This window comes from Anopheles cruzii, chromosome 3 (assembly GCF_943734635.1).
Source record: "Anopheles cruzii chromosome 3, idAnoCruzAS_RS32_06, whole genome shotgun sequence".
NCBI classification, from domain to species: Eukaryota; Metazoa; Arthropoda; class Insecta; order Diptera; family Culicidae; genus Anopheles; species Anopheles cruzii.
In genome coordinates, this window is record NC_069145.1 from 36785477 (window position 1) to 36808705 (window position 23229).

Genomic DNA, 23229 nt, shown 5'->3' on the forward strand with positions numbered 1-23229 from the left:
GGAATGTCCATCCGTTCCGTTTACTTTCCGGTGTCCCTTCGCCCTTTATGCTTGCTGAAGTTTTCCGTGCGACGCTGCGACAAATGCCCCGAGTCCCGGGCGATGTTGCCAGGGCGTTGGACTGGGAACACCCTCCTGGGCAGGCACTGCCTCTTCCAGCGCTCATTGTGAAATCAATTGTAATGGCCGATGACGAACCGATCGCTTCCTTCGCCACGGGCCAGCATTGTTCCGGGAAGCCGGGACCACGAACCACGGACCACCGGACACCGGAGAAAAATGACGACTCATCAGCATTGTGCGGAGGCCTCCCCCGGCGCTGCGCCGCGGGTCCTAATAATAACATTGGAAATACATATTTTCAAAGCCCATTATTTATAATTTCCTTCCCGGGTCGTTTGTAGCCCGGGCCAGCCACACTCTGCCTCGTGCATGCTGTTACTCTTGGTGTAGCATAAAATTTACTCACAGCAGGTGGCGAACGTGCCCGAACCAAAGCGCCCGCCGCGGTTGGCCGCCCTCCTCTCGCCGTGTGTCCTGCGCGTCAAGAACAGTAATCACTTCACATCATCACAGGCACGGGCGGCTGGGCGAGGTCGGATGAGGACTCCCCACATTCGCCCGGCAACCAAGTACACCAGCGCTTGTCAATCTCTCCACAGTTTGGACAGCTTTTCTGGTTGCAACAACGATTACCGGACGCTTTTGGCGGGGTGGGGGGAGATGCACAGGCCAGGAACGTGCGCTCGGCAACATGGCATGTATCGATTTTCCTGTCCCCCCCTGCGAATCCCAGATTACCAGATGCCAGATGCGGATCAGTTATGATTCACTTCATCGAGGCCGCGCTTTACTAAACTTATCTCTGTGATCATATAAAACAATGCGATTGGGCTTTAAATGGACAAAGATTACTCGGTAATGCGACTACTCATCAGGCCGGCGCTGTCGCTGACCAACGAAGCCTAGGATGTGGGTTAGCCTAGCCCTGTCCCCATGACTTATCGCTCGTTCAAATGAACCCGTGAGCTCTCTGAAGGGGGCTGTAACAACGGTTCCACAACGGGGCCGGGTTCGTAACGATTGTTTACTAACAGTTTATGGCAACAAATTGCACTTAGCGCAGTGGCAGCGCCCGGATTAGTGCCGGGGATTGTAAATAGAAACCACTAGCAGTCCGGGCCCGGGCCGCGGTGTACGCGGTGTCAACAACTGCCGCGCGGTCCTGCCGACGCCGATAAACTGCCGGAACGCCCGGAACACGGTCGCGACAAACGACATGGACGGTGGCGCGACGACCCAGATACACATTGTGGCCGGGGAACCGATGATGGGAATGATTATGTTGAAACCGCGTTTGAAGTCACTCGGTGCCTGGTCGGTGGTCAGCGATTGGGGCTGACCATTATCAATTGGTAAAGGGAGCACGGAGCGCGATAGCATGGTCGGAGGAAATGGGCGCTCGTGATGTGTAAATTGAAATTCCCCGCTCCTCGGTGCGTGTCCTCGGCAATGTTATGATTACCAGCGCCGGTCGGATCGGCCGGCGCGATGGATGGCAACAAATTGAAGTCGAGACGAGTAACGAGCTCCCCGTCTTTACTACATTTCACCGGCCACGTGACGCATATTTTTATTCGCCCGGTCGGTGGTCCATTTCACTGCCACAGCCCGGTGACACAGCCCGCAATCATGGGCCATACGATAATTCGGGGTTGTTTGCCGGGGCATTTTGAGCAATTTCGAGCGAACGTCTTGGTGAGTCGAACGCAGGTGAGTCGCCCTCAATGGTGGCCCATGGCAACGGCCGATGGCCGATGATACCTATTTTGTGTTTTTTGGGCGAAAATCTCGTTACCGGCAGCCCGCGCCAGGAGGGCGCCCGGAGCAATTAAGATGATACGCCACGTGCGATCCAATCGCGGTGCGTGCGGCCGGATTATGGAGTTCCGGGCCGCGCGTCGGTAAACGACAGATACCCACGAATCGCTTTCTTTGAATAATTTGGTTCGTCGTAGTACGGTAGTCACGTTGCTAGCAGCAACCGGGCTCTCAAAATGGCTCTGATGGGTAACTATGATAAACAGCCCACAAATCCGTGGCATTGCGTTTGGGGAACGGCACATCCTGGCACACCGACAAGGTGACGTAAATAGGCTTTGTGCGTTGATAATCAAGTTAATTTTTTATTTTAAAAACAATATCTGATCAGTGTTTATTGGACCGTTGATAACTGTTTTTTTTTATTATCGCCTCCATCTCGTAATTGTGCTTAATTTCATAATTCCATTAGAGTGACCGAATTTTAGTGGATCATGTGCGATAAACTTTTTAAATTCATCGTCGGAAACAGTTTTGTGAAGCAATATTTTATCCATCATAAAGACTACATCTAACGTAGTCTAAAAGAAATCCATTATTTTCTCGGTAGATGCCTTTAGTGATCGATATCTCGTGAAGTATCAAGTTTAGGCTCGTTTTAAAGCTGATACTTTACGATTAAAAAAATGCTTTCACTGTTTACTGTTTGTTCTATTCATTTGTGAGGTACAGGGCATTAACAATGGAAGTCAACAAAGAGAAAATTCGGTACATTTTACAGTTTTTCTTTGAAAATGGCGAAAATTCAAGCTAGACCACTGAAATTTTGCATGGTGTTCATGGTGCCCATATTCTAACAGCAGGTAATGTGCAGTTTCGTTGACCCGTTTCGGTAATTTTTGCTGTTAAAGATGCACCTCGCACAGGCAGACACGTCGCCGAAAACATCGATAAAATTACAGAAATAAACAAAGTTGATCATCTACCAAGACCTAAAGATTAACAATCAAATAGTTTGAAGCCATTTGCGCAAAGGTGGATTCACGGTGGATTGCCATCTGCGAAGTTTTTGCCAAACGGAAGGAAATCGACCCATTTTATAAACGGATGGGAACTGGGAATGAGAAATGTGATACATACGACAATACTGTGTTAAAATGATTGTGATCTAAGCATGCTGAAGCAGCTCAACCGGTGGCCAAACCAGGACGAACGCCCAGGAAGGTTCTTCGGGGTATATGGTGGGACTTGAAAGGAATAGTTTAATATGAGTAGCTTCCGTTGAGCTAAAAATTAAAGTTAGATCTCTACTATCAAGAAATGCACCGTTTCAAGCTAGAGATTGATCAGAAACGACCAGAATCGGCAAAGAGAATACTTTTTGTGCTCCACCAGGACAACGAAATGTTACGCACGTCTTTAGTGACTCGCCAGAAAGTCCGGGAGCTTGGTTGGGAAGTTTTAATGCATCCACCGTATAGTCCGTATTTTGCACCAAGCGATTGACATCCTTTTCGCGCATTACGAAATTTCCTGAATGATAACAAATAGAAATCAAGAAAGGATTGTGAAAAAATATTGCTAGAGTTTTTCACCAATAACGACCTAGACTGTTATGAGACAACCATTCTGAAGGCATAATTCGTCTTTCAATAAGTTCCTTTTGAAAACGCATTTACTCGAGCACTGGCATTAGTGAAATTTATTAATTTATTAAAGTTGGTGGCATTGTCTGTTGTTCTATTGGCAGCATAATAACATTACATATGCTTTTGCACGACTGTTGAGTTATCACACTTTGGTCAAAAAAGTTATCTCCAAAATGCGCAACGACTTTTCGGATGACCTAACATTGTTTTGCAAAATTCATGGCCGGTCGTCGGAGCCTTATAAGTAGTTCAACCACAAAGACACGAGGAATTCCATTGAAACAGATTGATCCTATTGCTTTTCATGTTTACAAATAATCAAATGCCATCGCCATCCGTACTCTTGCCGCGCGCGTCTTATCGCGGGGAGGTTGTTTTGAAAATATGAAGACATACAGCGCTGATACTGAGGGCCCATCAATTACGATGCAGTCATTCATTGTGCGCGAGAGCAAACGAAGCGGACGGATGTTGTGTTCCCATACGCGGAGCACCTGTTTTCGTTCCGTGCCACCACGCGAGACCATAAAATCCCACCCTAGGCACGGTGGGAGAAAAAATGAAATCATTTTAAATTTAATGAACGTACATCGCTCTAGTCCGGCCCGCGCATCCGCCGGAACGCGAAAGGTCCCCCCGCCGGTGGCGTGGTTTGCGGCCAACGCGCGAGATGATAATGTTAAACATTTTCCATCGATCACCGCCATAACAGACCGACGGACGGCAACGGGGCGAAGCAAACAAATGGACGTCCTCTGCCGGACGGACCCGGCGGTCCAGGAAAGTTTAGCCGATTGTTATGGGCCGACTATAGGGCCGGGTGCGGGCCAAATCAATCAACTGTATGTCCGCACTCGAGCATAAGCATTCCCATAGATCCCCCGGCTCATAACGAACGGCCCAGGCACGCTATCAAACACACAAATGGCGCCATTAAAATCCACTCGTCGATCTGTCAATACTGCGTGACGAGTACGGTGGAGCAATAGAACCCCCCGGAGCCCCCCCGTGGCTGGCTGCCCCGTTTCTTCTATTCCCTGGATGCGTCGCCCTTTCGGCCGTTTATCAGCGCACGATCGCGACATGAGGCGGGGCGCATGTTTACGTTGTCGGTCATTCGACTTAATTTATCTTTATTTGCTTAATGCGGTACGGACTCGGCCATTCCCGCGGAATCCGCGGCTGGCTCCAGGGATCCGACCGGACCACCGATGCTGCTGCTGCTGCTTCGTACATTAATTGATCAGCCCGTGTGTGTGTGTGTGCTTTTGTCGTTCACCTTTCCGTTTCGGACACTATGCTGGGGAAAGGCCAAGCCAGGAAAGGCGGCGCAAACGCGGCGTTGGATGTCTAACAACGAGGCGTGAAATGTTACCATTAGCCGCCGTGCATCGTGTTCCAAACATTGCCAAGGTAATGGCGTGCCGGGACGTCCTACACTCGTGGCCCGTGGATCCGCGCACCGAGAGTGCATTTAATAAATATCGGAATTAATTCGACAAGCGCACACGTCGTCAGAAACGGTCCCGGGACACGGGCGGCTGGGCGCTAGGGGGTTGGCCCGCGCCAAGAAGGAGCGCTATAATTTATGGTTTATCGATAATAAATTACGAGCGATTATAATTGATTTAACGTGTACTTGCGCGACCTTTAAGGGACCGCTGCGTATACATTCGCTGCGAGTCCTTGCGGCTTACCCTAGACCAGGGCCCTCTCGTCCTGCCAGTGTGTGGCTCAGCTTTCTGGCACGCTACTCTAGGCCCTCCTGGCATCGAACCTTTTGGGCAATAAGTGTTTCGAGTAGGCAAACATAAAACAGGTTTATTCGGTGGAATACGAATAAAACGGCCATCACCACTACATCCACACCACAGCACTGGAATGCAGATGGGGAAACACAAAGTGAAATGTATTGTTTTGTAATTATCTTTAGTGAAAGCAATCCGTTCTCCTGAATACTGTCTGTCTGTCCTTGCCAACATTGAGTCGTTAAAGGTTGGTTTCGTTTGCCACAATAAAAAACGACGATGATATTCTGCTCCGTGTGCCTTGCTCGCTTTCTAATACGCTATTGAAAGCAACCACCACCACAAGCCTCTTTAGCTCAGTGGTAGAGCGCTGGTCTCGTAAACCAGCGGTCGTGAGTTCAAACCTCACAGGAGGCAACATAACATTTCCGACGGGAGCCTTTTTGGGACTTTTTTGGATGATACAGAATTTGCTATTTTATTATTTTCCTAACAAATAATGTTCAAATGGACTGTAGATTAAAAAAAACGAATTGTTTGTCGCAACATACATTCTTTTCTTGTTTAGAAGCCAAAAACTATCTCTAGGAACTACCGAACGGAAAAGCTACATCATGTCGGGGGTAGTTTTTTGCTGGAACGAATCGAAAAGTCAATCAAAGTTTGCTCTTTCTGCAAATTGATGTTGTGTGATGGGAGAACAGTGCGCGCACTTGTCGCACCACGCTCCTTCCGGTCGCTGCGCTGCTCTTTCCGGCGCACGTAACACATCTGCAGCGGCGGCGGCGAGAATACTTTGGCAATCTGAAACTTTATCCACCACGCGGCCAGAGTTTAGCTTACCGCCAACGAATGACTGCCAAGTGGTACGTGCGCACGGCCTGCAGGGAGCCCCGTCCTTCCGTCCGTCCGTCCTGTGGGCCATGTGCGCGGCGAGGCAGCAAAATGCAATTAAATTTTGTCGCGCCATCATCGTGACGTGACAAATGATGCATTTGCTGCATGCTCCGTTGGGAGCGAAAAAAAGCGGACCCGGGGCTCATTAGAACAGTGCAGGCTGGCAGGCTTTTTACGGGAAGCAAACAATGAAGCGGCAGCCAGTCGCTCGCCACATAAATTGTTTTAATGGCGTACGTTCTTGCGTTACGAGGTGGCGCACGTTACATGTGCTCACCGGCAAGAGGGAGCGAAGCAAATTGCCCGCCTTTTACAGTAACGACCACTACCGCGGGGGATTGTAACGAAACGGGCCACGTTTTCGAGAAGGAGGCCGCCGTTCGAAGGTGGTGTTTTGTTTTCATAATGTGTCAAGCGTGCTGACGTTGACGGGGAAATATCACATTTTTCAATCGCTTCTGCTGCCGTTGTCTCGAGATCCCGATTCCCGATGGAATTGTGCCGATCAATCTAGTAAAAAGACCTGAAACTTCAATGCAGCAGGAGTAGGTAAACTAATTTAATTTGTAGCCCAAGTAACCCATGCTCACAGGGACTCCGTCACGATCGTCACGACGAAAGCAATCGAAGGAGCGAGCGTCCATTAACGACCAGCATCGGGGGGCTCTCACGGTCACGGTTGCGTAACATTTTAACGATCCTCGGTAGACGGCAGCGGCTTGGAGATTTGTCACTTGTCACCATTGTGTGCCATTGTACCTTTCGGGATACGAGCCCCAGAGAGTGAAAAGGCGAGCCTCAATCCACCGGCTTTATTTAAAAGGAGCAACTTTCGCGCCTTATTTCCATTCTCATCGGTGGAAAAGGCGTCGAAGTGGCATAAACATACACCACCCGCCACCCATCGTCGTCGGCAAGTGGTTCGCAGAGAACGGTGGATTGAGCGTACAGCGTTTTCCGTTCCTCTGCCAACATTCATTTGCGGTTTCATCTTCATCAAAGGGCATCAAAGGGGTTGGTACGCCACGCGAGTTCCGTTCCGTCGGTCGCGTTCTTGGGTGGTGCTTTCACAGGTTTCGAAGACCGCGGTCGCCCCGTCGCCTTTCACTGTGTTTCTCCTTTATCCGGACCTTCCGGTAGCGCCCGAAAAACCCACGAGCCGGTTCTGTGGATTGCGCGCCACCCTGAAATGTGCCCGGACTTTTTTCGGTCCTTCGGTCGGCGGTTCAGTACGTTCCAGGAGCACGGGATTGCGGTCTCCGCTCCGCGTTCGGTTCCGCCGGTTCGCTTCACGCTCTCCCTGCCCCGACCCGGTAATTATGACATTTATATTATTTTGTCATTAATTTTAATATAGGCCCCCTCTCACTGCGTCCTGTCTCCTGCCAGTTCCAGAACCGCGCGGCGATGTCGCCGGCGGTTTGCGTTAATGTTTATCTTCCATTTTGCTTCGCCGTTGTTGCCTGTCTGTCCTGTTGGGGGGGTTCAGCATATGGAACCTCGGGTGTTGGGATCGTTTGTGTGTGTTGGCCAACATACACGCTGCGGATGCGAAGCCGGCCAGCGTCATCATCCCGCGGGCAACGAGATAATGTGACGGTCGCATTGTTGTGGCCGACGTTGCGAACGGACCAATTTATCAATCAGCTCGCAGCGAACCAATAGAGCCGGAACCCGTGGCGAAACGTGGACGAGCGCGCCGTTTCTTCTACTCCTTTTTTCCGTTGCGATAGATTGGCGTGTTTATATTTCGCACGAAATGGTAATTATCCGTGTACGCGCGCAGTACGCGATAAAACCACTTTTGGCGCCGTGCGAAAACGATGCCAAATTAATTATCTCCACCAATCATTCGCCAAACGCAGGGACCGTGTGTGTGTGTGTGTGTGTGGATAAACCACGTCCGGTCCGTTTTATGGCCGTGTTTTAACATGGCCACACCACACATGGTCAGCTGGAGTCCGTGTGGAAACATTTTGCGCCAGTTGGTTTGGCATTTTCGTTCACTTCTTCCGGCGGCATTCTGGGCGCTCATTAACACACAACTGCACGATGGTGACGGCTGTCACGAACCATTTGCTGACTCTGGTACCGAGTTTCAGCGCATCGACAAACAGCAGTGGCCCTTTCGGGCAGCATAACGACCTAACAACACGGGGTCCCAACATACAAACCCATTCTCACGGGCGTCATCGTGGTCGTCAGCCTTCCAGGAATATGCCGGGAGCCATAAATTGAAAATTACATCTATTAATCCGACAACGGGCGAAAAGCATTTGTTTCAATCCGGGCAAGTTTTGCGAACTCCTAGCCATAGCTAGTTAACTCAGACCCGTAATGGGTCGTAATGCTGTGAAGAGAAGAGAAGAAGAGCCTGTGCATAAGTTTAACATCGTCGAACGCAATGGGTACGAAGCATAAGCGATTTGTTTCATACGTAATACTATCTACTTTTTGAATCGCTCTTTTGAGACGTTGAATGTTAGATTGAGGTTCTAAGAGTAAAGTTATGACGATTAAATGACATTGTGATTTAATCCCTGGTACGGCATTTATGACCATACGTGAATTTGAGCACCGCGAAAACAAGTTTAGTTGAAGTTTTCTGTTTTTCGCACCAATTTCCTTCGTTTTGTAATAAAGTAACTCTAGCAGATTTTGTGAGTGAGACTGTGAATTTTCTCTAACAAACGCTTTTCAATCTGTCTAAAACACTCGCCAAAATTAAAATCAGAAGGTAAAGAACTTCCTCCCTTGCATCTTACTCGACGTAGTCTATAGAATGTGGTGAAATCTTGTCTGTTTTCAAACAAATTACCCATTAAACTAAGACTAATTAAAAAAAGTATGGTATTTTACTACCGGCATCCCTTATTTTAAGATTTTGACCTCACGTATTGACTCGCCAACACTCCTGTCTCGTCTCAATTTTTCTGCTCCTGTTCGATGTTTGAGAAGACGACCTAACCTCGAACTCAGAACTGATGCGCGTACGTCGCTCGCTGGACATAATGACCCGTTGCTTTCACTATGTCGCACTTATAACAATTTCTCGTCGTTACTTGACTTTAATATGTCCCTGGATCGGTGTAGAGATGTTTTTGCTTTCATGTCCTCATGGTAATTGTTGTGTCCTCGTTACTGTCGCCTGTGTCTTCCTTTGATTTCGGTTACCTGCTTCGTTTTTGCGTTTCGTCTGATTGATTAACTTTTGTTCTAAGCTCTTGGTTAAGATACTATTGTCAATTAGGCTAAGTTTGCCCGTTGACGGTTTTTTTATGAATAAATAAATAAATTTTGAGAAAAGCTGCTCTGGAGTGATGAATCTTTGGTATGATTCACCTCTCATTATAAGAAGTTGAAATTTTCTGCTATGTGGGGCCTAAATCAGCATTCATGAAACAAAATACAACAGCATTCTGCTCCAGGGATGCATTGTGTACTTGAAGCCCACAAGTTGGTGACCTTTCCTGGTCATCGTGTTTCAAGTCACTGGCCAAAACTTGAGAAAAGCAAAGATCATTCATAAACCTTGGAGCATGCGAAAAGAACCCACACAATTTATTACAATTAGCTGAATTCAATCTGTAACAAAATAATATCCGAGACTGCAGAAAAGTTCTCATGATAAATCATTGACAATCGGCAATATTGTCTGCAATATACCTAAATACAGCAAAGCTATCACTTACATGACTTAAATAATGTTTTTGATGGTTGTTTGATTGAATTCTTCATCCTCGTATTCCGTGAAATCTTTTTTGTTCTTGAACCTAACTTTTTTTAATAGGAACTTTATTAGACATAAATGCTTGGTTACATAAAAGTACAGAGATATTCTACATTGGGATTGGAGCTATTTAATAAGTCTAAGGTATCGAAATAATTGAAATGAAAATGTTTCGATTTAAATCTATTTAAATTATATGTTATGCCACGTGGCATTGAGTCATTTAATCCTACTTATAACTAATAACTAACAACATCTTACCACTAGTTAACTTTAAAGTTGAACCAAACTTCGTGTTGCTTTCCACCGAAGAAACTATTCATTGAAAAACGACCTACTAAGGCTGGCGCGAACCACGGCATTGCCGTGTTGGGACAATGTATGCCGCCGCTTTCTACCCAACCCCGGGGTACCGACCATTTTGCGGCCATGCTGCATTTTTAATGTGTGCCATTTCCGCTCGAAAAAAGGACCAAACGCGTGTTAGGCGTTTCATTAGCCAACCCCGCACCCCGGCGAATGGCCAGCCGAAGCCGGAGGACGCTTGCCTAGTTCTTTCACGCAATCCCTCGCCAGTCGGTGTTTGTCACATGGCCGGAGCCATTTGTATGAATTTCGGTCGTTATCATGTCACGTACCGCACGTAACGGGCGGGGTGGTGAACGGACGGGACTGGCAGGCGGACTGGCATTTGCTTAGCATAAATAACAGACACACACACACACGCAGAGACTGTGCTATTGACACTGTCTGGCCTGGCGCGGCCCGGCCGTGCCGAACCCCGGAATCTCCCTGGAGGCGCCCGGAGAGCCACTCATTTTTCAAATCATGCCACTCTCGTGGCCCCGTGGGCCAATACATTGTGTTTGTCGAACAGCCCCGGGTCCGCCACGTCCTCCAAGCCTCCAGGGCTCAGGGCCTGTTTGCGGCACCCTCAAATTGCAACGCGAGCCTTTCCCGCTTCCAATCGGAACATTGAAATCAATCATCGCGGTACACGCAGATTTTACGTACGACGACGACGACGATGACGATAATGCTGATTGCGCGCCCTGGCAGCCAACATTGACGAATATTAATTCCTGGCCGCGAGAACGCTTTCGAACTTTCGACCGGAAGTTTCGAGCGGCGGCTGAATAATGAACCGATCAGTGTAACGAGCGGGGATTACCGGCCGCCCAGGACTCGGCACTATCGAAGTAATCGCGTATAATGCATCAAATTTACATTCGGAAAATCAATCGACAGATGGCACCGACCAGCGGTGGGGTTTAGGTACTTCGACTCGGCACTTCCTCTGCGACACTTGTGGACCCGTTTTGGGCTGTTTGCCGTGCTGCTTTAATTTGGTACTTGGTGTACTCATGTTGAGCATGTTGCGGCCGGCGATCATTATCAAACAATAAATGTGACTCGAACATCGTACGCTGCCTTTAAGCGGTCCTTTTTTTCGCCGGGACTTAGCATTTCTTGCTGTGCTTGCTGTGCCACATCTGTAACGTGTTACTCTTCGGATGGTCCAACCACACAGCGCGAGTGTGCCTCACGCACGTCCGGAGGGCTGGCTGGGCCAGGCAAGCCACAGGAGGCCGGCAATTCCATCGCATGTCGGGGCCATAAATAAAATCATGCTCGCGCCGTAACGCGCGCGATAAATGCGCGCCCCGGTACGCGACGTGCGGACACGTGGAGAGGGCTGGGTCGGGGCCGTTGTTGGGCCGCCCGAAGACGGCTATCAGACCGCCCGATGGCCCCATACTGCAGCAAAGCCATAAAACAATAAAGTACTCCATTTATCTCGCGTGAATTCGCGTTCACTTCGGGGCCCCGTTGCGACGCACAAGTAACACGATAGACGTGGCCCCGCACGAGCCCTCCTTGGCCACGTTCTGGAGGTCCCTCGTGCGGGCACAAAATACGACAAACGCGTGCTTTCAGCGGGTTTTGCATTGGCGGCAGTTAGCATTGGCGGTGGTTCCGGCAGAAAAACCGGCGATCGGCGTCGTCGTCGTCGGAAAAGTCACGAACCAATCGCACGCCCCACGTGCAGGCCAAGATTTGCAAACCGATTGACGCCGGATTGGTTACGCCCCGGGGACGGATCGGGGAGACCTTCCCCCAAGCCCTAACCGGCGCCCAGTATCGTCGGGCCAACTTCCGGGCTGGTCGTGCTGTGGTGGCGCATATTTGATAATGTCCCAAAGAAAAAAGGGAACGCCACCACAAACCCCTTTCCGGTATGGGCCCGTTTGTGTGTGTGTGAGTGGGGCAACCACCACAACCAACACTATGGCGTGCGTGTGTGAAGTTTGCAGCGGAACGTGTAGTAAAGGAGCTCTACGTAAAACATGGACTGGCGAGACTCATCGTGGCAATTTTGGCGCGTGCACCAGAAACGCAGTCGGCAGTAATCGCGAGAGGTAATCGCGGGAAATCAACACCCAACGCTCTGGACCAACATGAATGGCTGGAGCCCGCCGCAGAGCCGAACTTGTGTTTGGATTGAATAACATCTCCGACGCATTTCCCGACCCCTTACGATGGGCCCCGGCGATGATTATGATGTACTGTGCTATGGGCTCTGCTTCAAGTACACAGCCGACCCACCTAACTGGCTACCAGCGAAGCCCCGCCACGAACAAGGCGTTTGATTGAAGGACTGGCGGTACGGTACCTCCATATTGTTGCCTCCAACCACCGAGCGTGGCCCGCAGGAAACTGGTGTTTCCGCGTGTCTGGCATTGAGCAGAGCAGAATGTTAGAAATGTTCATGAGCCAACTCTAATTGCCAACCCTGGCTTTTTCACAGCGGAGTGCTTCGGAAATTGAAGGCACGCATTGTGCAAGATATTTTTAAATGCCACCAACGACTGCAGTCGATTGGGCTCCATGTCATGGCTACAGTGGGCATTGTAATACGGGGCACCCGCTAAATCGAAGGTCTGTTCGTCATTTGCAGATAGTACGCCGGGTTCGGTAATTAATTTATTTTATTGGAATGAATTCAAAATGAAGAACTGCATTTCTATGCAGGCATTTGTAAGTACGCTGTAAGAGAGAGAGAGTATGGAACTGACTGCAACATTAATTGGTAGACATTGGCTAACGGTACTCTGACGCAGGCCCTGTTATGGCGGATGCTGATACTTTTTTATCAAACTTGAACAAATATCGCCCAAGAAGGTGTTCGGATACAGTAAAAATACAGATAAGCAAAAATTCACAATACAGTAAAAAGATGGATTGCTGCATACAAACATGGTCCTATAACTTTTGAAGACGAGCCACGTCAAGGACGTCCAAAACAGTAACAACGCCTTAAATTAAAGTAAAACCCTAAACATGTCATGGGGCAGCGTAAGAAATATTTTAAGTTTTGGGTAGCAGTGGTTTAAAGTATTGGGTAAGGATAAAGTGAAGTGTGTAGGTCAGCTCATCACTAGGGTCTATCCCCATGATCCTGAATCAAAATATATATGATGCTAAAAAGTGATATGGACCTGGTTCTTCGGCTCCGAAACGTGTTCGTGTTCAGATATTGGGATGCGAATGGAATTTTGTAGATTACTTGAAAACTGGTAAAACAATAAATTCTGGATCGTAAAAATCGACCCGGTTTGCACAACAAAATATCCTTTTTCATCAGGACAATGCAACGTGTCACGCGAGCATTATGACCATGGCAAAAGTCGAGGAATTCATCACATTTGGTTCCTAGCGACTTCCATCTGTTTTCAGACCTAAAAAAATCATGCGTGGAAAGCGTATTTCAAATAATGAGGTCAGCTCATTCAGAATTGAAACTTCAAGGATGGAATTCATAAATTGGAATATCAGTGGATAATGTGTATTGATGTTCAGGGACATCATACTGAATAACAAAGTGTATTTTAAACCATAAAACTGCGTTTTTCTTATCGACGCTCAAAACTTATTGAACAGCCTGGTATATTCGGTGAGAGACGTGTCCATATTGGCGAATACGGGAAGTCGAGTTCTTAACTGCGAAAACAGCTTGAGCCGACTGCTCAACGATGCTCGAGTGATCGAAGCCCAAGTTAAAGGCAGCGCGTCTTAGACCAACCAAGTCTAAGAACGGCGATCGTAGAGAACCTGCGTTATAAGGCCTCAATGCGATCAATTCAACACAAGCATTCTTAAGGCAAGGACCGACATGAGAACAGTACATAGCTTTTAGGCACATAACATCCCGGAACTCAGGACTTAAAAAAAAAAAAGAAAGCAAAAAATAAGAAACACCATTGTTTTCGTGTACGTTGCCGATCTTAAGGCTTTGGCATCGAACAATCCCTGAACGAAACATCCCTTCCGTGAACCATTGCAGCCCTCTTCAACTGTACTACAAAGTCCACAGTGAGCAAACAATTTTATAGCGATACTAAAACCCTGTAATCTAAACGGTCTTCAAAGGTGCTGGGCCCGTAAACCGAGCCGACGGCGCATTCACGCACGCACCGCCGCGCACGCCTCGGACCACAATGTGCAGCACCCCGGTGCAAGCCGATTGTTGCTGCAGCGGCCGAGGAGCCAGAAAACTACGCGTAGAACGCGGCAATTTGTCTCGCAATGCTCGTTAATTTATGGTAATTAGAGCGGCGTCGTGTACATTTTAGTGTTTTAACAATTTCCACAACCATCGAGTCTGATTCGAGCGCTGGCCCCGCTTTCTGCGGCGACATTTCTGGCCCGGAGCCCAACAATCTCTTGACTGACTAACTAACTGTGAGACTGTAACGCATCATGTTTTATTTATCGCTGTACCGTGGCATTGTTAATGGTTCGGAGCCGACCGCACACATTGTAGCCGCCAAGCCACCGTGGAATGCGTAGTGTCTGCAAACCGACTGATTATGTTAATAGGCAATCGAACGGTGCCTGGTTGGAGGCCGATTAGCTAAAATTACGCTCGCATCACTCCCTGAATTCGGTGTGCCCAGCCCGGTCCGGAGCGACATTAAACCTCAAGTATTTAATAACAGCTCCTCGAGAGAACGAGTATTGATTACATTCCGTCTAATGTCACGGCCGCTGCAGCACGATGTCTCGATGTTGCACTCGGAAGGCACCGGTAATTAAATAAATGTTCGTTGCAAAAGCCCCCCAGTCGTCGTTCGCCATTTCTTTTCGCCGGTCGCCGGTTGGCATCATCTGCTACTTGCGGCGCGCAGTTGTTGCGCCGTGTGCTGATTGCGACAACTTAAACGGTCGCACCGCGCCCCTTCTCAGGCCCCTTCGAGTTGCGCCATTGCCACTTACTTACCGCACGGGGGAAGAAATATACAATGCTCCCAATCAGGAAGTGGCATTTAAGACGCCAGAGCAACCTTCTATCTGCGCCACAATTACAGGGCAGCACCGATGCACGTTCCCAAGGGCCGCTCAGCCAGCTGTTGGGGAAAATTTGGTGACCAACTCTGGTGAAAAGTGGCCCGGCCCGCAGGAAGAAATTGCGCCCAACCTGACGTGCGCGTCGTTGTGGTCCGTTGGTCCGCTCTTCGATAAAAAGTTCAAAAATTCCTGCCCCGTGTGGTTGATTCACCGAAGGGAAACAACGCCGTGCACGTCAGCGTGTGGGCCATTATCTGACACTCCGAACGTGAGCCGGACATCATCATTATCGTTGTGGCACGCACTGTCGTCGATACGCAATTTGCTGTCGATTAAAAGGATCCCGCTCCCGCTCGGTGCACGTGCACCCGGCCACCCTCGAAACGCGGCGTGCCATGTGGCCGAAAACCGGCATCATCGGGAGGTTTGGTTGATGAATCGAGCAAGGCCAGGGCCCTGAGTGCCGAGTTTTTTATTCAACAGCGTTTTGGGAGGACTTTTGGAGAACCGCAAACTGCGACGAATTCGCGACGAACGAAGAATTTGTCGTCGGTGTACGTGGTCTAATCAAAAATTTTCGCGACATTTGATTTTCCGCGGGCTACTTATATCCGATATTCCATTTTTTTGTTATGGCGTTAGGTTGCTACACATGTCAGTTACTAATGGTGAAAAGTTCGGCCATTTTGAGTAATCAGTCAATTTTTGACAACTGTTACGCTTGGGCAAGATTTGGCTTATCTTCGATTTTTGTCTCTTCCAAAAAATGGATGGCAAGAAATCTATATCAAATTTTGCGTGAAAAGCAAAATTAAAAGCTCGGGCGATATGGAAATGTTATATTACCTCATCGTTAAATTACTTAAAGTAGCTCTTAGTGGTCAATGACTTTTGGAGTAGACGAAAATCGACGATAGGCGAAAACTTGTCCAAGCAAAACAGCTTTCATAAATTGACCGATCATTCAAAATGGCCAAACTTTTCACCATAAGTCATTGACATGTGTAGCAACATTTAAAAAATCGAAAATCAAAAACCGCAATCAACAGTCACTAATGTATTACAAGTATTCGGAGAACATTCGACGACGGACGGAAAGATCAGGTGGAAGTCGGAACCAGGAGACCGCGAAAACGACGAAACGAGTGATCAGTTGTTTCAAGCGGAATCTCAAACTCTCCGTCCGAGATGTCGCAAACAAGCTGGAAGTGTCGTCTTCAACCGAGCGATGAACTAAAACACGAGCTAGCATTCTACAAGAAAGTAGTGACTCCAAATTATGACGACAAGCAAAACATGTCGACTAGAAAACGATCGCGGAATCTGTGCATAGAGATGTTAACGAAATTTTCTGCGTAGTGCAGGATGATGAAACCTACGTCAAGGCAATCTTTAAACAGCTTCCTGGACAGGATTACTATACGGCAGTTGTAAGAGGAAAGGTAGGAGAGATTTGCAAGAACATAAAGTTGTTGAAATTCGCAAGGAAATATTTCGTATGGCTGGCTATCTGTTCATATGGTTTAAAAAGTAGCTTTTACATCGCGATCGGGACCATCAACTAGGAAATTTATGTGCGAGAGTACCTAAATAAACGTCTGTTGCCATTCCTAACAAAAAAAGACTCAAAAAGACTTGTAAAACAGTGAGATGGAAATAATAGCAACTGGTGTTCTGTAGTAAAGAAAGCGACCAAGAGAACGGTGCAAGAGTTGATGAAATGAGTGAAACGAATGGGCCATTCGCATTCCTTAAGACGGAGGGTTGAATGATATTTTTTTACATGTTCTGTATAAAATGAGCTTCCAAAAGACACATTACTTGTTTTTTTAATAAAATGTTCGACTGATTTACAAATATTTTTTGTTTGACCAATTTTTAACAGGCACACCTTTTTGTTCACGGTAATTGAAATGTCGCGAATATTTTTGATCAGCCCTCGTAGGTGCACATGTGTTCCGGGTCTGGCCCGGCATGGTCGTCGGCTGAAAAGCATAAATAACGCGGGCCAGACGAAGGCATTAGCATAGTACGCGACATTATTGTCGCGTTAGGTTCCGGCCCGCCCCATCGCGGACCGGACGCAGCTGATTTTCGGAGGAAATATTAATATTCGTTATTAGAGCGACAGAGAGAGAGCGCGTGAGTCATTGTGTGTGGCGCGGGAAAATTATGGGGACATTGTGTTTGAGAAGAGAAGCTTGAATTAAAAATTGACGTGCACGCGGTGGGAAAATTAAAATGTGTGTTCGTCGCGCGACGCCAGACGCGCATTCACTCTCGGAGGGGCGCGTGGGCCGGTCGTGAAGGGAGTTGTAATAATTTATGGATTATATCGTAACCTAACACGTTGCCACGTCGCTGGGACGGGGTGCATCAATCATTGAAGGAGATAACGGATTCCTGGATGCGCGCGCAAGAAATGTTCAATCGGACGCGCAACGGCGGCGCACTTTCCGTTTCATCCGGCGTGCGTGGCGATCGGGGAATCGGGTCCACTTTTAATGGTCCCAAAAATTCTTCCCCCCAACCGGCCAGCCATTGGCGTACCTTATTACTGCGGCATTACTGCGGGGCCGACTAATCCCGGAGCCGAGTCGACCCGGGAACGGGGAAGAAAAACGACTCGAATGCCATTTCCTAATCTCAACCAGATTAATTTAACGGCCAACCGATCCATCGTCGGTCGGTGGGGGGGCTTCCCATAATTTCTGCCGCATGCGCATCAATCAAACCGCCCGTTTCCACCCAGCGGGACCCAGCGGGTGGCCGGAGGGCGGGTTCGGTGGATTGGTGAAAATCAATCACTTCCCATCGATTGCTAAAGTAGGAAATAAAATCAGCCTACCATCGACCGGAGCGGCCGCCGGAGCGCCAATCAGCCCGATTCTCCCGTTCTGGCCCCGAGCGCGGAATCTATCTCGCTTCCCTTACCCCCCGCGGTACTTGACCACAAACTGCGACTGGCCCACCGTGGCCTCTCCGACGACGACGAGAGTATTCTCGACATTCAAGCCCTTGTTTTTATTATGATTGATGCCCAAGGCTCAGCGAATTGGAAGCAATCAGTCTACACGGATGAATGAAGCCATGAGCCAGATGAACGGACGCATGAACATGGCCGCCCCACACCGAGGAAGCCCCCTCGACAGCCTGCGCTGCCTTTTCCGTGCCGGCTCGCCAATAAAAGTCCAGGACCGGCCACGACGCGGACGACGACGACGTGGTTTAAGCTGGAGATGAAAAATAAACATCCAATCCTAACAACCCCCCTTTCACGGGTTGGGAACGCAGCGTTGTGGCCACACATCCCGAAAAAAAAACCGGGCGGGCCGACCAACGTTCCGGACGTCCCGGACAGGGGCACTAGCTATTCAAAGCGGCGGCGGCGCAGCATTACCGGGCGAGCCCACGGCGAGCCCGCACACTGCACAAAGGTTAATTAGCATAAATTTATTAATCATAAATTTATATTCGCTTGCACCGGGTCCGGGTCGGTGTGGCGAGTAATTTATACAATTTCGTGTCGCGGGTATCCCTTTCACGGGATCGGCAGTAATCGTGCCCGTTTCGTTTTTTTTTGCTGCCGTCTTCTTCTTCTGCTCTTGCGTCGAATGCTTTATCTGATTTTCATTCATCAGTCACACGCGCGGCGGAAGAAAGCCACCCGAATCCATCCATCCTGGACATGTATAATTCATACCGCCATTCGCTGGACATAAAATTACGAATAATGATCGATTGTGGAGTCGTGTGTGTGTGTGTGTGTGTGTAGGGCCGACCTCGGAACCTCATTAGTTGCGAAATGTTGGAGACCTCTGCAAGCAAGGGGGAACCATGTTGCGCGCCCCATTACTCAGTATTTGTGGTGATCCCCGCAGTGTGACGTCCAGAGGGCGCTCTCGTTGGAACAGCGTTTACTGGAGTCATTGGGAGATCTACTACTCGAAGAAGTAGTACTGGAAAATGGGGGCGAGAGTTTGAGGTGGTCAATCGGGTGGTTTTGTCGGGCCGGAATGCCAAATTCCTGTTTCGAAACAAACGGTCCCATGTCCAGTACACGTCTGACCCGCGGGGATATACAGGAGTTTGGTTGGACTGAGCAGTGCACGGCCAGCACGGCCAGACCACCGAGGGCGTCTGTTGTGGTGAAGTCCTGGGCCTTCAAAAAGATGAAACAACCGCAACTCCGGTACCAAAGAGCAATCACTTGTCGTACACGCGCTCCGCTCCGTTCCGGATGTGGTTCTGGTCTGAAACGAGTTTCGGAGCTCGAGTTCCAATTTCTTTTGAGCGCTGGGCACACAAACAGAGGGCCAGATAACAAAGGACCTCCAGTGAGGGCAATGGAAAAATCTGGCCGTCGTCCGTCCGTCGGACTCGAGAGAGCGGGGCCCGGAACCGGCGTGCCGGAGCGGAGAATGAAGATAAATTAAGATGAAATATGTCACCCGCAGATAGGCACGGACCTGAATGGGTAAACAGATAGTTGTATCGTAAACGGGAGACAGAATTGAGAAGGAAACGATAAACCTCACCCCTGGCGCGGGAACCTCGCAGCATTAGAGGCTGGGCGTTCCCGGGCGCGCAGTTCATTGGGAGCGTCCGGTGTAAACTGTGTAATCCTTGCCCGGGCGAGTGGGCCGTGGGCCGAGTGGCGCGCGCGAACGGAAAAGCACAATTTATTGTGGAAGTTTTGTTTATCACCCGCCGCCGCCGTGGGTTGCGATGCTGGCGGTTCCACTCTCTCGCTCTGGCCTTTGGTCGAAACGGGATGCATTTGAACTACTGACGACTGCTGCGAGAGATGATGATTGCGTTCCCCTTTCGCTCGCCCCGGTGGGTCCTTAAGCCATTTATGTCATGCCGAGTTTGCTTCGCCATAAATGACGACATGGGAACACACTTCACGCGCCGCCCGAGGAACGACGGGAAAACGTGGCATGTGGGATCCGACACAGCGAACGTGGTGGAAAAATAGAAAGAAAATCACCGGAAAGCGGCACACACACCCATAGGCAGACGTTGGGTGGTAGAAAAGGAAGGTGCTGTTTGCGACAGCGAGCTCAGCTCTCGGAGCTCTCGGAGCTCTCGCGGCGAGTAAGGATGAGTTTTATGGTGCCTTAAAAATGTTCTTTTAATTGAAAAATGTGACGTAAATTATGATTCATAGCACGCTTCGCGGAGCTTTGGGCTCTCCGCTCTCTCGGGAAAGGATTATGTCGAACGGTGTCTTGCGGACTGCAGGCCAAACTGCAGCGGCGGCTACATTAATGGTGTTGGTGGACTGGAAAGTGCATAAAGCACGGACTTTATGTGGAACGTGCTGTGGTTTAACGATTTCGTATACACTTTGAGATACTTTGAGGAATATCGGGTTGAAGTAATGCTGCAATGCTGTCAATAATGATGTCAGATGTTGTTTACACAACTGTAGCCCGATCGCGACGTGATCACAAAACATCACAATTTGATGTTTTCTTGCACCATACTGGGTTGTTCAATCGGTTTTGCGGTCGATAACAGGCGGCGTGTTACCTAGCTTTAATTTACTTTGTTGGTACACTCTTCATATGAGCATATTTATTTATTTATTTATTTATTAGCAAAAATTTGACAATGGGCAATTGAGCCTAGTTGACAAAAGGAAAAAAAAAATCTAGCTAACCTAAACAAAGCCCTAGCTAGCCTAACTCTGCGACTGGCGAAGACGAAGACAAAAAACCGGTAACCAGACATTAAAAGGACGCGAGGTCAAGGACACTACGACACTGACGAATAGACATGTTATAATCCACAATGGACGAACAGAGATTATACGTACGACACATAGACAATACAGGATCATTGTGTCCCGCAACAGTAATTCGTGGAGCAGTTCTTATCTCCATGTCAGTTCTTCGTCTAAGGTAACGAGAAGGAGCACAGAGGTCTAGCTTGGCTAGTAGTTGCGGTGCGTCAATAGCACCGCACAAAAGTTTAAAGACAAACATAGCCTGAGCTGACCGTCTCCTATGTTCAAGCGACCTCAGCCCGAGCAGCAAACAACGAGTATTGTAGTTAGGCACATTGTCGTTGTCATACCAACCCAGCCTGTGCACGGCTGCTCTTGTAAACTTACGTTGTATGGACTCAATGCGGTCGCGCCAACACTGATGATAGGGGTGCCATACAATGCAAGCGTACTCGAGAATAGGACGAACAAGAGAACAGTATAGAACTTTAAAACAGGTCACTCCACGAAACTCGGATGACATACGTATAACGAAGCCCAAAATGCGGTTGGCGCGACATATCAAATCGGCATAGTGAGCAGACAGACTTAACCTCACATCTAACGTAACACCTAAATCATGAGCATATGAGATATGTGAAGTTACATTTCAATCTCAGTATCGTATCAGTTACCATGGAAAAAATCAAGTATCGTGCAGTGATTGAATTTTTATTTTTGGAAGGTTTATAAACAAAGGAAATTTATGAACAAACCTTGAATGTAGACATGGTCTCGTCGCCTTCAATTAGTACAGTAAAAAGATGGGTTTCTGAATTTAACTGAATTTCTTACTTGCTGAATTTCTGAATTGGTTTCTGTGGTCGTACAATCATTGAAGATCCACTTCCATGAAGAACGTCCGAAAACAACAACAACACTTGAAATCGTAGGAAATAGACCGGAAATTCGTCGAGTGGCTGGAAGAGATTTACTAGAAGCCTTAGGCATCTCATTGAGTAGTGTAACCAATATTGGATGTGTGTTGTTGGATAAGTGTTGGATTTCAGACAGCTCTGTGCAAAATGGGTGCCGCATTCGCATAGCATGGAACAAAAACACATTCGAATGCAACTTTCTCGGCAATATATAGAACGTTTTCGAAAGGATGAAGTGGATGTGGATGTGGAAGTCAACTCATCACTATGGATTAGTCTTGCGTCTATCAACATAATCCTGTTTCAGACCACGAGAGCATCAGTTGTTTGGGATAAAATAACAAACTTCGATCATTACTGCAATCTTTTAGATCAGCTGCAGTAAAAAAGATTGTGAAAATAGACTGAGAAGAAAGTCCCTTTCCTTCAGCGTAATGCACTGTGTCCTAAGAGCATTTTGGCAATAGCAAAAACCATGAATTAACGTTCGAATTGTTGCAGCATCCGCTGTACTCTTCAGATTGGGTCCGTAGCGACTTCCATCTGTTTCCAGGCATAAAAAAATAATCTTTCGAAGGCGTTTCAAATGATGAGGTCATAACAGCTGTGGAGTGTATTTTGCAGCTTTTTCAGATTCTCACCTCTTGGATGGAATTAATCGGAATCTTGTTGGAACAGGTGTATTGATCAGAGAGATCATAGTGAATATTTCAAACCATAAAGTGATGTTTTTCTTATCGAACCGCAAAACTTATTGAGCATCCTGGTACTGTACTCTTTATCGCTATCAAACACTGTAGCTGTTTGGACGTGAGAAACTCGCCACGGTGCCAGTTATGCAAGAACGTGGCTCACTTGGTACGTCTGTAAAGGTGGCGGCGTGGGACGTGTGCAACCTGAAATAACTTCTTGACCGTTTTGCGCAGAAGTTTCTCAGGTTGGGTCGTTTTCAAAATTCAGAACCTAATTGCCAGCGACCTCAGCACAGTGCAACTGGCAGCGGCGCAGCTTCTGCCCATTTTTATCTCTTTCCCGTCTGCTCTTGCCCGACCCTCTAGGCTCTTCCGTGGCCGAGAATGGATGGGCCACAGATAAGTTCGGGCCGTTGAGGAAACATAAATTTGAATGCGAAATAGCTCCAGCGAGCTCGGAACCTCCTGGTGTGCAGCATAAAATATGCTGCCGAATATACTCTGGTGCACATTTGTCGGCACGAAAACTTCATCCATTGGAAACCCCGAAACGTAGCTCTAGTCCCCCCCCCCCCAAAACCAAATTCCAGGCCACCCCAACAAACGCCCAGCGCGGCCTTCTAACGGCCAGGCTCTGGTGGGGCGAAGTAAAAACGAAATCATTTTTCGCGCGCAACGCCATAATTGTGGCG

The 23229-nt window shown here is 48.3% G+C and overlaps 1 protein-coding gene and 1 non-coding gene across 2 annotated transcripts in view; both read left to right on the plus strand.

Moving 5' to 3' along the window:
• LOC128272871 (mpv17-like protein) overlaps positions 1–23229 on the plus strand; it is a 71068-nt gene that overhangs the window by 18710 nt on the left and 29129 nt on the right. The window lies entirely within an intron of this gene.
• Trnat-cgu (transfer RNA threonine (anticodon CGU)) lies at positions 5564–5635 on the plus strand. Its single transcript has one exon. It is a non-coding gene; the product is annotated as a tRNA-Thr (tRNA).